This window comes from Saimiri boliviensis, chromosome 13 (assembly GCF_048565385.1).
Source record: "Saimiri boliviensis isolate mSaiBol1 chromosome 13, mSaiBol1.pri, whole genome shotgun sequence".
NCBI classification, from domain to species: domain Eukaryota; kingdom Metazoa; phylum Chordata; class Mammalia; order Primates; family Cebidae; genus Saimiri; species Saimiri boliviensis.
In genome coordinates this window covers 27988439-28005908 of record NC_133461.1, presented here as the reverse complement: position 1 = coordinate 28005908, position 17470 = coordinate 27988439, and the positions used below count along the sequence as shown (strand labels likewise).

At 43.7% G+C, this 17470-nt stretch overlaps 1 protein-coding gene across 2 annotated transcripts in view; it reads left to right on the top strand.

The window, feature by feature from the left end:
• The first annotated feature begins 2919 nt into the window (after positions 1-2919).
• Positions 2920-17470, top strand: part of MAPK4 (mitogen-activated protein kinase 4) — a 169856-nt gene continuing 155305 nt past the window's right edge. Inside the window, exon 1 of one of the 2 annotated variants that reach the window (XM_010336805.3) lies at positions 2920-3004. The gene's annotated coding sequence lies outside the window, so the exon portion shown is untranslated. Of the gene's footprint in view, positions 3005-3230; positions 3419-17470 lie in introns of those variants that run through there. The other variant, XM_003926070.4, reaches the window with a different exon arrangement.

The following is a 17470-nucleotide window of genomic DNA, read 5'->3' as shown; positions in this document are numbered from 1 at the left end:
GATACTGGTCACCTGGGTTAACTTGCTTTGAAGACATGCCAGAATTTCTAACCAAACCTGTAAGACATTGAACATTTTGGGGCTACAGTGGAAGAAAGGGGGTACTGGTGGCTGGTAGCCATTGCCATTGGCAGTACCCAGTACTGCCATTGCCTTGATCTTGTATTCCCAGCCTCCAGAACCAAGGGAAATACATTTCTGTTCATTATAAATTACCCAGTCTTGGGTATTCTGTTACAGCAGCACAAACATATTAAGACAATGAGGGAAGGCAGAATATGAGAGACAGAGACAGACGCTGGTAAGCGGGCCACTGTAGTTACCTATTGTTTCTTTTTCTCCATGGACATATAGCTTTCCTAGGTGATTCTCATAAGCATGCAAGTGAGAAAGCACTAGTCTGTAGCTAGAACCAAGCAACTCACACACCTCATCACTTCCTTCCATCAGGTCGATCCTGCATCTTGGACTTTATCTCTCTTGTGGTAAGGAAAGGCGTTTCCAGAAGTAAGAATAAAGAGTGATTTCAAATTCCTAGGCCCTAGGTTCCACTCTATGAGAACAGCCCATGTCTGTCTCATCTTTATAGCTGGACAGGCTGGACCTATGAGAAAAGAGAGGGAGAAAAGGAAAGTGAAAGGGAGAGAGAGGGAGCGATGGAAGGAGAAAGAAAGAGGTAAATAAATAGAAAGAGAGAGAGGGAGAAAAAAGGTCAGTCCTCTCCCAAGATAGAAACAACCCAAGAGGGAGAGGGGCCCCTGGCTGCTGAGGTTACCCCCTCATCTAGAAGCCGCAGTCCAGTGGGTTCCTCAAACACGACCAGTGCTTACCCCCAGAAGAGACGCCCCATGCAGTCACTGGCCCTGATGCCAACTTCTCCTGGGAGCAGAAAGGGTGGGGTCGGGAAACTGTTTAATCATCTAAGTTGCTTCCTTCCTCTACCTAAGTCTGAGTCAAAAACAGGTGCCATGGGAGACAAATTTAGCCATCACAATATTTTCGAAAATTATACCTAAATACCCTAAGCAAGGGAGACAGGGCGCGTGTTTGCTCTATGCAGCACCCCCTGCCCTTGGCTTCCCAGGGCCACAGTAAATGTGGGCACCCCTGGCCTAGCCACTGAGTTTCAGCTTCTGGTGTCCAGCCACAGGCAGTAAGGAAATGCTCATTTTGTTTTTCCTCCCAGAAAAAAAAGTTTTAGAATGACCTGGTGAACTTCCCAACTCCTGAATTCTATGCAGTTATTTTGTAGCGACTGACACCGACTTCAGCCAGCTGTTTATTTGAGTCTTCCCTATGAGGTAAAAACAAGGTTAACTTGTTTCCTGATAGCAACAAGGGGAACAGGAGAACACGACCACCTGACAGTGGAGGGCCCTAAACAGATACTCGATTCCTATTCATTCCCCTGCCATTGTAGGGCACTGATATTAAACATGCATATTTCACAGTCTCTTGTCCCACGATTTGGAGAATAGCCATTCACAATGCATGAACCACTCACTCATGCTCATCACACAGAGAAAATTACATTTTCCCAGTTGCCAAATGGAAGAGATAAATTATCTCACGTGGACAAGCACATTGCTCTCAAGAACAGCTTCCAGACCTAAGACAAAGAGATTAAAAAACACGCAGGAGGGGGACTCTGAGCTTTCCTGGTGTTGGCAGGGGTCAGTCTCTTCATTTGTACTCCCCAGATCCTCATTCTGCATAGTGGGCTTAAGGTGGCAGGACATTTGCCCTTCCGGTTTTGTTTGTTTGTTCGTTTGATTAAATGAGCAGCCTTGGGGCCTCTTATTCTTCCTTCATAGAAGAGATGTTATAAAAAATGAATAAATCAACACAAAACGTTTCATATTTATGCCTACTTGCTGAATTGATAATACTTATTTGTAATGAAAATTAAGGAAGCAAAATGTCAAAATGTTCCCTTTGGGGAAGACACATTGGAATGTCTTCCCACAGATGTACACACACTTGTTACACGCTCCCTCCTTATCCCTAACCATTCTCTGAGGTTAATGAAGGTCGTGAAAACTGCGGTCTCTAACTTAGCATATAATCCCAAACCTACTACCTGCACACATAGGAATCACAGCGACTATGTAAGTACCTACGACAGCTAACACTCATTACCCTTCATACCACCATCATTGTGCAAACTCTTAGTGCATTTTCCAGTATGATCCCACAATCCTTCATTTCTATGTTTTTTCCCACGTCAAAATTTGACAGTGAATTCTTTCAATAATTATTAAGCGCCTGGAATTGTATTAGGCTCTGGAGACGAAGAGAGACTAACCACAGTACACAGTGGACCCTATGAAAGTGCCAAAATGCAGGTCCCACTCGGAAGGCTCTGGGAGAGGAGAGGGCTCTTGGGCAGCTAAAGCCACCAGTGGCCTCGTTTTACAGTATTTATTTAGGTTACTAGACTTTTCTATGCCTAGAAAAGCAGCGCCTCGACCATTCCAGTGGGACGCACCCCCGTTCAGTGACGCCCCTCATCGGTGTCCACCGCTTTGGGCTCGCTGAAGGCACCACGGAAGCACCCGTTATTACCAGTGTTAGGGTAGGTGGCTTCTCTTGTCCCTTTCCTCTGGCTCCCAAAGTGTGGGTTCCCTTTTGTTAGTTTTATTCCGGTCCTGCCAATGAGCACAGATTCACAGCCCAGGCGGCCCGCTCGGAATCCGAGGCCGGCGGGGGACCGGCGCACGTGGGCCCGGCGCCCCTTCCCGCGCGGAGCGTACCGGTCCCCGCTGGCTCCTTCTGCCACCACCTCCCACCGTGCCCCTGGGGCTGCAGCAGCGCGGGGCTGGCGGGGCGGCGACCAGGCTCAGCGGATCCCCGCTTCCCGCCGTCCCGGCGCCCCCTCCCTCCCGGACGGAGCCCGAAGATCTCCCACCCCCAGGAGGCGTGAGGAGCGGCTTTGAGTGACTGGGGCTCGCCCGCATGTGCCCGGGAAGGCCAGGCTGCCCCCGGACGGGGCTCGGCTCCCCAGGTGAGCTGGTCTCCGCGGGGCCGGGTTGGGGAAGGCCCCGGAACCGCGCGGCCGAACGGCCCGGAGGCTGCGAGAGGGCACAGCGGGACGCGCGGGAGGGGGCCGCCCGCAAGCGCCCAGGGCCGGGCTCCCCAGCGCCGCCGCCGCAGCAGGTGGGGGCCCAGCGGGCGGGGGCGGGGCCCGGCTCGGGGCGGAGCCGCAGCGGCGGCGGCGGCGGCGGCGCGGGCGGGGGCCGGGGCTGGGGCCAGAGCCCGAGCCCGAGCCCGAGCGGGAGCCGCGAGCCGGGCTGTCGGGGCGCCGGCGAGAGCTCGTGGCGCGCCGGGGCTGGAACCCGCCTGGCGGAGAGCGCCAGCGCCGCGGCAGCAGACAAAGGGCGGCTTGCACCCGGGCCGCCGCGCTCTCGGGTTCTGCTCGGTAAGTGGCTCCCCCTCCGCTGGCGTTCTCCTCCCGCCGCCTGCGCCTCTTGGAGTTCGGCGGGCTCTGGAAAAGCGGGGAAGAGACGAGACTTCCCTGCTTGCTCTGTCGCCCCACCTCACCCTAACAATAAGCCCCCCAGGCCAAGCCACTGCCAAACTAGCGAGTTTCCCAGCGGCGGGGGTCTCCCGCGGGACCCGCCCGGCCGCCCTGGGTGACCTCTTCGCCCGCGGACTGCGCGCCGGTGCTGTCCTGGACCCAGTTGGAATGGGAGGCTGCCGCTGGGCTCCCCGCGGTGTGTTTAGGGGAGGAGGACACAGGGGCCGGGCTCCGCGAGGGGACCCCACCCCCGGGGACAGTCCCGAGCGCTAGGGGTCGCCGAGGGGCGGTTCACACTGCGAGTTCAGATTCGGATCGCGGTAGTGGGGTCTGCCCCAGCCCCGGATTATCCTCCCCTCCAGCCTCTTCCCTCCGCGTTCAAGGGTTAATACAGCGCCCTCACCCCGCGCCACCAGACCAAGGCACCCACATTGCCGGTCGGTGCCCCTGGGAGAGGGGGAGTGGGGAGACCCCGCCGCTTTCCTCGCTCGGCTATCCGGAGCCCCAGCCTGCCGGAGAGGGCAGTGGCTCGGGTTTGACATCCCGGCTGGGTCCCGTGCCCGCTCCCTCAGCCTCCTCCAGGATTGCTCCCTATCAGGAAAGCAATCGGAAGCTCCCCGCTTTGCTTTTGTTCTGCCATCTACTCTCTGGAATCGGAGGTGAAGCCCGGGTGGGCGGATGCCCCGGGAGGGGGCTGTGGCGGAAGTTCCAGGTGCGACCCCGAAGTGACTATTGGATGTGGCGGCTGTTTCGCACCCGTGGGTGGGGATGGATTCCGATCGCCAATCGATACCAGGAGCCAGCAGTGGGTCAACAGCGTCCCGAAAGAGCACGGTGGCCGCGTACTGTCACGCGCCTCTCCAGCACTCTGGAAAGCACTACCTCGAGACGTGCATTTCCATTCATGGATCTGTGCCTGGGGGTTGATTAATGTCACCTCTCCCTGGGTTCTCTAAGGAGGAGTTTGTCCGCGATTGTTCAATAGTCATTTACTGGGAGGTTACTGTGTGCAAGGCAACTATCTTGCAATAACCTTAATGTAAAAGATACTTATTGAGCACCTACTATGTGAAAAGCAGATATACTACAAACTTTTTTTGATTTGTAGATATGTGTTGAGCATCTACTGTGTGCAAAGGTGAAGTGTCATGACGTTCTCAATGTAACAGATATTTATTGAGTACCTACTATGTTCAAGGTAGCTGTGTCGTATTACCTTGTTGTAACAGATATTTACTGAGCACCTACTAAATGCAAAAGGCTTTTTTTTGCTGAAGGGTTGCCCAGTGTACTTCTGTGGTACAGACAGAAACAAGGGAGAGAAAATTTAAGATCTTCTGACCCTTGAGTCTTCAACTTTAGTGACCTGCATTTTAACCTTTCTGGACTGCTTGTATGGTATAGAAAGGGTTGGTTTTCTACATATGAGGGTACACTCCTATGCTTGAGGGTTTCTCAGACAAAAGCAGGGCTGGATAATAAAAAGCCTTGCTCTGGAACCTCTTTCCAATTTCCTTTTCTTAAATTAGAAAAGTCAGTTTCTTTGTGTAAAGCACCAGGGAGTTATCACAGAGAATCAAAGGGCAATAGGCAAAGCCCTAATGGTCGAAGGAACAGAGAATCTGTGCTGGAGACAGACAGAAAGACAATCACCTAAACAAGGAAGGAACAAATGGAGAGAGAGGGAGCATGAAGACAGGGCCAGTGGACCTTCCAGCCCCTCACTTCAAACAGATACCAGTGGGTTGGGGTGAGAGAGTCTTTACGTCCCATCATTGCCCATGGCTGGGGACCTAGGGCTGGAATCAAATGGTTCTCCTGCTAAGAGACTTGATGAATCTCTTACTCTGATAATCTTAGGATCTTGAGATACACTGGAATATCCAGATTGGCAAGAAAATCATATTCAATGGCAAATATTTGAGTATTTACAATGTTGTATAGGCTTTTATCAGGGAAATGTAGTCTAAGACATAGTCTTTGTCCTAAAGAACTCTGGTTCATGAGATAAACCTGCAAAATTACAACTTGGGCAGCATATATGAAACGCCAGGAGCAAATTCCTCCTGGAATTTAACATAAAAAAGTATTCTCACCTCATGGAAGTGTGGCTTTTGTCTTATCAGACACGGAGAACTCTCTACATGCCTGTATGTTTATCTTTTTGCCTTGGCCTCCAGAAATTCCTGGTAAAGGCTTTATCCCAGCTTCTTGGTACAATGATTTTTGTCTTCCTAAATTATTTCTGAGATTTCCCTTTTAAGTTCTTTATTTAAAAAACTTTATTACAGTATTTTTGTTGTGGACTTGAAAGCCTCTCTCAAATCTTTTCTGGAAGTAAGCCCGTTTATGAAAGATACGTAGAAAATATGGTAAGTACCAGATGAATGTGCTTGTAAGAAAACAGGGAAAAACCATCAGGAATTTACAGAGAAATAGGATTCAGGTGAGCAAAAAACAACTACCAAAGACTTTCCTCCCAAATTGAGGGAAACAGCGTTGGCACAGGTGTCAAGGAAAACAAACCCTCTTTAAAATACTGTAGGCATTTGATAGATCTTCCTCTGGAATAGTTTCCATTCACTCAAAACACAAGCGTTGCTGGAACATTTTACTGTGTGTCAAGGATTCGGCTAGGTGTCAGGTGGGGGGTGTCACCCAGAACCAGTTGAGGTGCAGCATGATCCCACAGCTGGCAAGGACCTTCATCTCCCGTTCTAGCTGTGGGGTAGCACTGCCTTGTCTCTCGGCCATTCTTTTAAGCATTCCTGGAGTTTTTTCACCTGAGCTGAACTTGACTTGTAATCTTCTTCAAGGCCAAGAATGTGACATTTTTTTTTTTCTCTGCATCCTTCCCTCCTTGCAGGCTCAGGCAGAAAGAGTCAGTGGAGTAGGTGACAGTTTTTTCAGTGACCTCTATTGCCCGTTTCTTCACCTCTTCCTGGCTTCATCAGAGCCTGCTGGCCTCTCTTCCTCTTCATCATTCTCAGCTGTTCAGAGCCTTTCACTGTATGAAAACTGGTCTCAGGGGAAAGCCAATCTGTCATCAGTCACTTTCTCTTGAATATGGATGTAGGTCACTGTGTTCTCTCTTCCAGGGGTCTTTGCACTTTAAGCCTCATTATGGAATGAAAGGCAGTGTTCACCGTGAGAGGATGTGAGGCACAGAGAAGTGGGTGTTGGAGGTAATTGGGGAGGCAAAGTGCCTTTCCTGGTGTTTCTGAAACCACCATCTCCTCATGTAGCCAGTCTTGGCAAGGGTCTGTAAGTCCCATGATTCATAAAAGTCTGGAGGCTCCATTGCTTTTTATGACGGTGTAGTGGTTAAAGTCAGACAGTGGCTCTCTGTGAGCCACCTGTCAGCTTGGCCCTCATACATTCCACTCCAAAGTTTAAAGCTTTATCGTTTTCAGGGAGAATCCTTGCTTCTTTACCTATATGTGCCCATTATTTTAAGGCAGCGATTCTCAACCTGGGCACTGTTGATGTCATGGGCCAGATATATATATATATATTTTACAAGGGATTTTTTTAATTGTATTTTAGGTTTTGGGGTACATATGAAGAACATGCAAGATTGTTGCATAGGTATACACGTGGCAGTGTGATTTGCTGCCTTCCTCCCCATCACCTATATCTGGCATTTCTCCCCATGCTATCTCTCCCCAACTCCCCTCCCACCGCTGACCCTCCCCTGTTTCCTCCGACAGACCCCAGTGTGTGATGCTCCCCTCCCTGTGTCCATGTGTTCTCATTGTTCAACACCCGCCTATGAGTGAGAACATGCGGTGTTTGATTTTCTGTTCTTGTGTCAGTTTGCTGAGAATGATGGTTTCCAGGTTCATCCATGTCCCTACAAAGGACTCATTGTTTTTGATGGCTGCATAATATTCCATGGTGAATATGTGCCACATTTTCCCTGTCCAGTCTGTCATCGATGGGCATTTGGGTTGGTTCCAGGTCTTTGCTATTGTAAACTGTGCTGCAATGAACATTTGTGTGCATGTGTCCTTATAGTAGAATGATTTATAATCCTTTGGATATATACCCAGTAATGGGATTGCTGGATCAAATGGAATTTCTATTTCTAGGTCCTTGAGGAAGTGCCACACTGTCTTCCACAATGGTTGAACTAATTTACACTCCTACCAACAGTTCTGAGTTAGTTTCTGAATTCTGAGTTCTAACTTGATTGTCCTGTGGTCTGAGAGACTGTTATGATTTCCAACAGTGTAAAAGTGTTCCTATTTCTCCACATCCTCTCCAGCATCTGTTGTCTCCAGATTTTTTAATGATCACCATTCGAACCGGTGTGAGATGGTATCTCAATGTGGTTTTGATTCACATTTCTCTAATGACCAGTGATGATGAGCATTTTTTCATGTTTGTTTGGCCTCATGTATGTCTTCTTTTGTAAAGTGTCTGTTCATATCCTTCACCCACTTTTGAATGGGCTTGTTTTTTTTCTTGTAAATCTGTTTTAGTTCTTTGTAGATTCTGGATATCAGCTTTTTGTCAGATGGGTAGACTGCAAAAATTTTTTCCCATTCTGTTGGTTGCCGATTCACTCTAATGATTGTTTCTTTTGCTGTGCAGAAGCTGTGGAGTTTGATTAGGTCCAATTTGTCTATTTTGGCTTTTGTTGCCAATGCTTTTCGTGTTTGGGTCATGAAGTCCTTGCCTATGCCTATGTCCTGAATGGTTTTGCCTAGATTTTCTTCTAGGGTTTTTATGGTGTTGGGCCTCATGTTTAAGTCTTTAATCCATTTGGAGTTAATTTTAGTGTAAGGTGTCAGGAAGGTGTCCAGTTTCTGCTTTCTGCACATGGCTAGCCAGTTTTCCCAACACCATTTATTAAACAGAGAATCCTTTCCCCATTGATTGCTTTTGTCTGGTTTGTCAAAGATCAGATGGTTGTAGATGTGTTGTGTTACCTCCAAGGCCTCTGTTCTGTTCCATTGGTCTATAACTCTGTTTTGGTACCAGTACCATGCTGTTTTGATTACTATAGGCTTGTAGTATAGTTTGAAGTCCGGTAGTGTGATGCCTCCTGCCTTGTTCTTTTTGCTTAGAATTGACTTCACTATGCCAGCTCTCTTTTGGTTCCATAGGAAGTTTAAGGTGGTTTTTTCCAGCTCTGTGAAGAAGGTCATTGGTAGCTTGATGGGGATAGTGTTGAATCTGTAAATTACTTTGGGCAGTATGACCATTTTCATGATATTGATTCTTCCTAACCATGAACATGGAATGTTTTTCCATCTGTTTGTGTACTCTCTTATTTTGTTGAGCAGTGGCGTGTAGTTCTCCTTGAAGAGGTCCTTTATGTTCCTTGTTGGTTGTATTCCTAGGTATTTTATTCTCTTTGTAGCAATTGTGAATGGCAGTTCGTTCTTGATTTAGCTCTCTTTAAGTCTGGTGTATTGGTGTATAGGAATGCTTGTGATTTTTGCATATTGATTTTGTATCCTGAGACTTTGCTGAAGTTGCTTATCAGTTTCAGGAGATTTTGGGCTGAGACGATGGGGCCTTCTAGATATACAATCATGTCATCGACAAATAGAGAAAATTTGACTACCTCCTTTTCTATTTGAATACCCTTTATTTCTTTTTCTTGCCTGATTGCTCTGGCTAGAACTTCCCCTACTATATTGAATAGGAGTGGTGAGAGAGGGCATCCTTGTCTAGTGCCAGATTTCAAAGGGAATGCTTCCAGTTTTTGCCCATTCAGTATGATATTGGCTGTGGGTTTGTTGTAAATAGCTTTTATTATTTTGAGATACGTTCCATCAATACCTAGTTTACTGAGGGTTTTTTAGCATAAAGCACTGTTGAATTTTGTCAAAGGCCTTCTCTGCATCAATTGAGATAATCATGTGGTTTTTGTCTTTGGTTCTGTTTATGTGGTGAATTACGTTTATAGACTTGTGTATGTTGAGCCAGCCTTGAATCCCCGGGGTAAAGCCTACTTGATCATGGTGGATAAGCTTTTTGATGTGCTGTTGCAATCGGTTTGCCAGTATTTTACTGAAGATTTTTGCATCTATGTTCATCATGGATATTGGCCTGAAGTTTTCTTTTCTTTCTGAGTCTCTGCCAGGTTTTAGTATCAGGATGATGTTGTTTTCATAAAATGATTTGGGAAAGATTACCTCTTTTTGGCTTGCTTGGAATAGTTTGAGAAGGAATGATACCAGCTCCTCTTTGTATGTCTGGTAGAATTCGGCTGTGAACCCATCTGGACCTGGGCTTTTTTTGGGTGATAGGCTCCTGGGCTTTTTTTGGGTGATAGGCTCTTAATTGCTGCCTCAACTTCAGACCTTGTTATTGGTCTATTCAGGGCTTTGACTTCTTCCTAGTTTAGGCTTGGGAGGATGCAAGTGTCCAGGAATTTATCCATTTCTTCCAGGTTTACTAGTTTATGTGCATAGAGTTGTTTATAATAATCTCTGATGATGGTTTGTATTTCTGTGGAATCTGTGGTGATATCCCCTTTATCGTTTTTTATTGCATCTATTTGATTATTCTCTCTTTTCTTTTTTATTAATCTGTCTAGTGGTCTGTCTATTTTGTTGATCTTTTCAAAAAACCAGCTCCTGGATTTATTGATTTTTTTGAAGGGTTTTTTGTGTTTCTATCTCCTTCAGTTCGCTCTGATCTTAGTTATTTCTTATCTTCTGCTATGTTTTGAGTTTTTTTGATCCTGCTCCTCTAGCTCTTTCAATTTTGATGATAGGGTGTCGATTTTAGATCTCTCCTTTCTTCTCATATGGGTACTTATTGCTATATATTTTTCTCTAGAGACTGCTTTAAATGTGTCCCAAAGATTCTGGTACGTTGTTTCTTTGTTCTTGTTGGTTTTGAAGAACATCTTTATTTCTGCCTTCATTTCATTGTTTATTCCGTCAACATTCAAGAGCCAGTTGTTCAGTTTCCATGAAGCTGTGCAGTTCTGAGTTAGTTTCTGAATTCTGAGTTCTAATTTGATTGCCCTGTGGTCTGAGAGACTGTTATGATTTCCATTCTTTTGCATTTGCTGAGGAGTGATTTACTTCCAATTATCTGGTCAATTTTAGAGTAGGTGCAATGTGGTGCTGAGAAGAATGTATATTCTGTGGATTTAGGGTGGAGATTTCTGTAAATGTCTATTAGGTTTGCTTGGTCCAGATCTGAGTTCAAGTCCTGGATATCCTTGTTAATTTTCTGTCTCCTTGATCTGTCTAATATTAACAATGGAGTGTTAAAGTCTCCCTTTATTATTGTGTGGGAGTCTAAGTCTCTTTGTAAGTCATTAAGAACTTGCCTTATGTATCTGGGCGCTCCTGTATTGGGTGTGTATATATTTAGGATCGTTAGCTCTTCTTGTTGCATTGATCCTTTTAGTGTTAGTAATGCCCTTCTTTGTCTCTTTTCATCTTTGTTGGTTTAAAGTCTACTTTATCAGAGACTAAGATTGAAATCCCTGCTTTTTCTTGCTCTCCATTTGCTTGTTAAATCTTCCTTCATCCCTTTATTTTGAGCCTTTGTGTATCCTTGCATGTGAGATGGGTTTCCTGGGTACAGCACACCGATGGGTTTTGGCTTTTTATCCAATTTGCCAGTCTGTGTCTTTTGATTGGGGCATTTAGTCCATTTACATTTAGAGTTAATATTGTTATGTGTGAACTTGATACTGCCATTTTGATGCTAGCTGGCTGTTTTGCCCCTTAGTTGATGCAGTTTCTTCACTGTGTTGATGCCCTTTACCATTTGGTATGTTTTTGGAGTGGTTGGACTGGTTGTTCCTTTCTATGTTTAGTGCCTCTTTCAGGAGCTCTTGTAAAGCAGACCTGGTGGTGATGAAATCTCTGAGTACTTGCTTGTTTGCAAAGGATTTTATTTTTCCTTCACTTATGAAGCTTAGTTTGGCTGGATATGAAATTCTGGGTTGAAAGTTCTTTTCTCTAAGGATGTTGAATATTGGCTCCCACTCTCTTCTGGCTTGTAGGGTTTCTGCTGAGAGATCTGCAGTGAGTCTGATGGGCTCCCCTTTGTGGGTAACCCAATCTTTCTCTCTGGCTGCCCTTAGTATTTTCTCCTTCATTTCAACCCTGGTGAATCTGACAATTATGTGCCTTAGGGTTGCTCTTCTTGAGGAATATCTTTGTGGTGTTCTCTGTATTTCCTGGACTTGAATATTGGCCTGCCTTGCTAGGTTGGGGAAGTTTTCCTGGATAATATCCTGAATTGTATTTTTCAGTTTGGATTCATTCTCTCCATCACATTCAGGTACGTAGATTATGACTTTTCACATAGTCCCACATTTCTTGGAGACTTTGTTCATTACTTTTTGCCCCTTTTTCTCTGTTCTTGCCTTCTCGTTTTATTTCATTGAGTTGATCTTCGACCTCTGATATCCTTTCTTCTGCTTGGTCAGTTTGGCTATTGAAACTTGTGTGTGCTTTGCAGGGCCAGATTTTTTTTTATTAAGGGGAACTGTCCTATGCATTACAGGACACTTAACAGCATCCTTGGCCTCCACCCCCTAGACGCCAGGAGCACCATACACCAGCCTGCTCCCAAAGTTGTGATAACCCAAAATGTCTCCAGCCATTGCCAAGTATCCCCTGGGAAGCAAAATCACTGCTGCTTCAGAACCACTGTTGTAAAGGTTGTTGGTTATTATGTATCATGCCATATAAGAGAGGCCTTATCTAATGTAATTTAGTTTTTTTCAATAAAGAGGAACTTTATTAACATGGTGGAACTTTTCATATAAATAATTTCTTAAGTCAGAATAAATATCCTTTTTTCCAGACCTCATATCCTAAACTGGTTATTATATTAAGTTCATCTTTTGAAGCAGAAAGCCTCAAATTCTTCTTCTTCTAGTGTGGCTGACTTATATACCAGAACTGTGGGTAGCAGAACCACCATTACTCACATGATCATCCCAACCTGCTGCTTGGGCAGTGCCTGGTAACCACCAGTAGGGTAGGAAAAGGGCAGGGAGGATTCAGTTCTGGTGGGCTTGATGCTTATGTAATTCCATGGGTCCTCTTTAAGGAAAAGACAAAATGATGAGGGGAATGCACTGCTACGGCCCCTCCCAGGCCTTAGAAGGGAAGCTGTGAGGACAAGTGATGGGCTTCGAATTTAAGTTTTGTTAGCTTCGTGGGAAAGCTGTCTTTGGGAAAGGTTTTGAGGAATGACTGAACAGCTGTGTCTGCAAGATGGGAAACTAGTCCTACCTATGACTGAGAGGAGCTAAGAGAAGTTTCTCCAAGTGTTGACTTAAATTGAGAGCATGGATCAAAATGGAATTGTTCAATCCAGGGTGAACTGTATTTCTGTTAACATCTGCCCTCAAAGTAAGAACTTCCATATCTTCAGCAACCCCAGGTCCACATCAGCAGCATCATAGGTGAAATGAGAGGCAGGGTTCGTTCCGGTTTAGCAGGAGGCTCTGCATTCCACTAGTTGGTAGTGGTAACTTACTGCACCTTGTAAATGAGGTTGGTCGGTGTCCAAGTTATTGCCTCGGGAACTGAATGAAACTCTTTTCCAAGTCACTCTAATGGTATTTGAAGAGTTTATAATAGGAGTACATTGATTCAAACTTCTCTTTTGGAATACCTGAGCCTGGAATTAGAGGTCCTTGCTTTAAAACAGGCCAGACAGGACATACTTGCCCCTCATTTTGGGGGGCAAGTACTTTAAGTACAGTCATGTGCTACATAATGACATTTTAGTCAATGAAGGACTGCATATAGGACTATGAAACTGTAAGATTATAATACTGTATTTTTTCCTGTGTCTTTTCTATGTTTAGAAATGTTTAGGTGTACAAATACTTACCATTGTGATACAGTTGCCTACAGTGTTCAGTACAGTAGCATGCTGTACAAAGTTGTAGCCTAGGAGCAATAGGCCATACCATGTGGCCTAGGTATTTAGGCTATTCCATCTAGGTTCGTGTAAGTATGCTCTACGATGTTCCCATAAGCAGAAAATTGACGAATGGTGCATTTCTCAGATGGATCCCCATCAAGTGAGGCATGAGTGTATGAATTTAAGAAATTAAAATAATAAGGCTTTAAAAATGAAACTATAATTCAGACTTTTAATTAATCTTTTTTCTTAGTTTAGATCACCTTAGCTTCTCTGACGAAGATAGTGTTCTAATTGTTGCTTTAGTGTATAAATGCTAACTATACATGCCTGGCCCTGCACAAGATTGATCTGGCAATATAGCAATGTCTAGATGTAACAAAAATATAAGAAACATTCTACATGAAGATTTGCTGTAGGAGGGATTTCTTTTAAAGCATTGCTAGGCTTTCATTTGTATTTAAACAAATTTGGTTTGTATAAAATTTTTTCAAGTTGAGACCTATTTGGAGATTTTGGGTCAAATGAACACACAGTCACAGAAATTAGACATGAAAGAGATTTTAGGGGTTTCTGAGCAGCCCTGCCTGCCCACCGTACAAATGGAGAAACTGAGGCTGAGAGTGGTTAGATGGCTTGCCAAGGTCACACAGAGGTCAGCTGGGAGGCTGGGGCTAGGAGCCAGGAGCTCACCCCATCTCCTTGACACTCAGTGCTGCTGGGATACTCTTCTCTGTCTTCCTGATTGTCAGAGTGTGTTGGTATAGGGAGACCAGGCAGGAACAGAGTTTGATAACTTGTCTCATTTCCAGGGCACCTGATCCTGAGAGAACTACTCATTAATTCAAACTGATTACATCTATGCCAAAGGTGTGTGTAAACACAGGCAGTACTTAATCACAGAAAAAGGGAGACAGTTTGATTGATGGAATGAGATTACTTTATAAAAACTTCCTTCAGTGCTTTTTTATATTGTCTTTACAGTAAATCACTAGAATGAAAACATTTATTTGTCTACTTAAGAAAGTAATAGTATATGCATTATGGAAGGTAGCAAGAAGAATAAACAAATTGTACCTCTGATACTTTAACCCCATTCATATTTTGCTATGTTTATTTTTAGTGGTTTTCTTAGCTCACTTTAAGACTCAGTTGAACAATTGAGACCATATTGTATATATAATTTTAATTTTTCTTGCCTTTTTATTAGAATAAGCTATATGTGTTATTGTGAACATAAATTTTTGTGAACATAAACTCGTTGTGAACATATTTTTTTTGTTTTTCCACAACGTCAGAGTTTTATGGATGCCATTATTAATATTATTGTTTAAGTTCTGGGATACATGTGCAGAACATGCAGATTTGTTCCATAGGTATACATGTGCCATGGTGGTTTGCTGCACCCATCAACCCATCATCTACATTAGGCATTTCTCCTCATGCTATCCCTCCCCTAGCCCCCCGCCACCTGACAGGCCCTAGTGTGTGACGTTCCCCTCCCTGTATCCATGTGTTCTCATTGTTGTGAACATAATTTTTAAGTTTGGTTCTAATTTCTCCTTGTTGTATCACTGCATAAGCAACTTTATGTCTGTGATTTTTCTACAATTTGTTTTCTTGGTATACATTCCCAAAGAGTGAAATTACTGAGGCAAGGATGTGCTTGCATTGTGTTAAATGGCTTTACCAAAAATGGTGTGCCAGTTTACCTTATATTGATAGCATGCTATCAATGATGACATTTCACCACACTATTGATAACATAACAGTACATTTTTTTGTAATTACTTATGTGGCAAAGTAAAGCCATCTTTATTGCTTTCATTTACATTTTGTTTACCAATACAGCTAAACATTTTTTCATAGGATTTTTTATAGGACTTTTGTGTGTGTGTGTGTGTGTGTGTGTGTGTGTGTGTGTGTGGTGTTTTGTTGTTGTTTTTGTTTTGGTGAATTATCTATTTGAGTGTAGTGGTTTTTTTTTTTTTTTTAAATGACCTGTATATAGAAAGTCACTTGTCAAAAGGAAAAACAATAACCTCTGATGTCATAGGCATAATAACCATTTTATAAAGAATTCCATCCAACTCTCATGTTCCATGATTCCAACACCTCTAGTGCCATCTTTCAAGCTAAACATTTTGTTCATAGTATGTAGTAGAGCTGCCTGTTAGTTCCTGAAGCAAGCTTAGATGGAGAGATAGAGTGCTTTATCCTCTTAGTGGAAGCCAAATTACCTTGAGCATTTGCTAAATGCTTCACAGGCCTTAATTCTTAATTCTTACAACAGTCTCCGAAGTGGGTCCTGTCACTTCTCTCCATTTATACATGAGGAGAGTGTTGCATAGAAAAGTAAAATAACATAACCATGGTCACATACACTTTTAATAACTGCTAACTACCTCTGGATCTTTGCTAACATGGCCTGCCTCCGTTGTATACTTGGTCTTGAGGGGAGTTAGGCTTAGGAATATTAGGAACTTTAATATTTGAACTCTACTGCCTATTTCTGGGAGACTTTATGCTATAAGGTAATTTTACTGTCTTAAATCCTTATCTTCTATATCTCTTATCCTTCCCTGTGTTTTCCATCCTTTTTAAAAAAAATCTCTCCAAGATATATTCTGAATAGTTTCTTCTGACCTGTCTTCCAAGTCACAATGTATCTCTTCAGCTGTATCTAATCTGTGGTTAAATTCATTTGTTTATTGCATTCTCAATTTTGATTACTGAATTTCCAATCTAGAATTCTAGTTATTTTTCAAATCTGCAATGTTACTTTATATGGTTCTTGGTTCTTTATTGTAATTTTTATGTTGAGCATTTAGCTGCATGAGCATAGTAAGCATAGATATTTTACATTCTGTATCTGGTAATTTTTCTATCTGGAATTCCCAAGCATCCTTTTTTTTTCTGTCTTTTGTTTGTTTTGGTTCTCCTGCTAGTTCATATTTATGTTTTCATGTCTCCGTGTGTGCCTTATTATCTTTAAATGTGTTCTGATATTGGCTTGAAAAAATATATACAGGAACAGCACGTGTCATTTTAAGGTGACGGTGTTTTTATATTTTAATCTCTGAAATCAGTATGTGTTTTATGTCATGAATTATTAAACTACAGTTGACAGCATTTTTTCTTTTTCATTGGTATGTAAAATAACAGTGCTTCATATAATTAGTGATATTTAACATTTCAGAACATTTGATAATTTGAGGCTTTGGATAATCATAATAAAGATGACCAGAGTCCAAGAGAGAATTTTAATTAACTTCTGAAGGTTTCTGGGGTACCAGCAATAGTGGGTCAATTTTGGGGCTTGAGATTTTCTAAATCACCCAGATAACAGGAAGCCAGAGTAGTTTACTTTTTGTTCTCTCTTACTTCTAGGGTATATCAGAGGGTGTCCAAGGGAGAGAATACAGTCATGGGTTCTTAGTTTCTGTTTCTGGTTGGGCCAGTAAAGCCCCTTCCTCATCCCTCTTTTCTGCTTATCACTAGAGACGAAAACTAAGAACCATGGCTTCAGGCTGCTCAAAGCCTAAAACGAAACAAAACAGAACAAAAACAACAAAATAAGGTGGGTTGGACACTTGGAGCGCTTTGGGGTCCTACTGTAAGTGTAAAGTGGTTCACCGGGAGGCCCTGGCCTCTTGATTCCATGAGGTGGTCAATGCACTGCTCAGCTTCATAGCTCACTGTTTTGGATTGACAAACCCCTCCAACCGGGTAAAAGTGGCCCCTAGAACTGAGGCCCACATGTCTAGATCTATTTCTTTTCTCACATCTTAAATTTGAAATTCCTCCCAATCTCGTTAGCTTTTTGGTGCTTTTAGGACTTTTCTGTTGTTGTTTGTTTGTCGTTAACCTGAGCCAGTTTCTTCATTGTGTTCACTGGGAAGGTTGGCTCAAATCAAAGAGTTCATCACGGCTGGCAGGTGGTGGGACCCAGTCAAATCCATCTTAGAGACCGACAGGAGAGAAACGCAAGTAATCAGCCAGTCTTTGCCTGACTGTGACCAGAGAACTTTCTCTATCTGTTCCCAACACAACACCCTGGTTGCAGCTGGAAAGGAAGTTGGGATG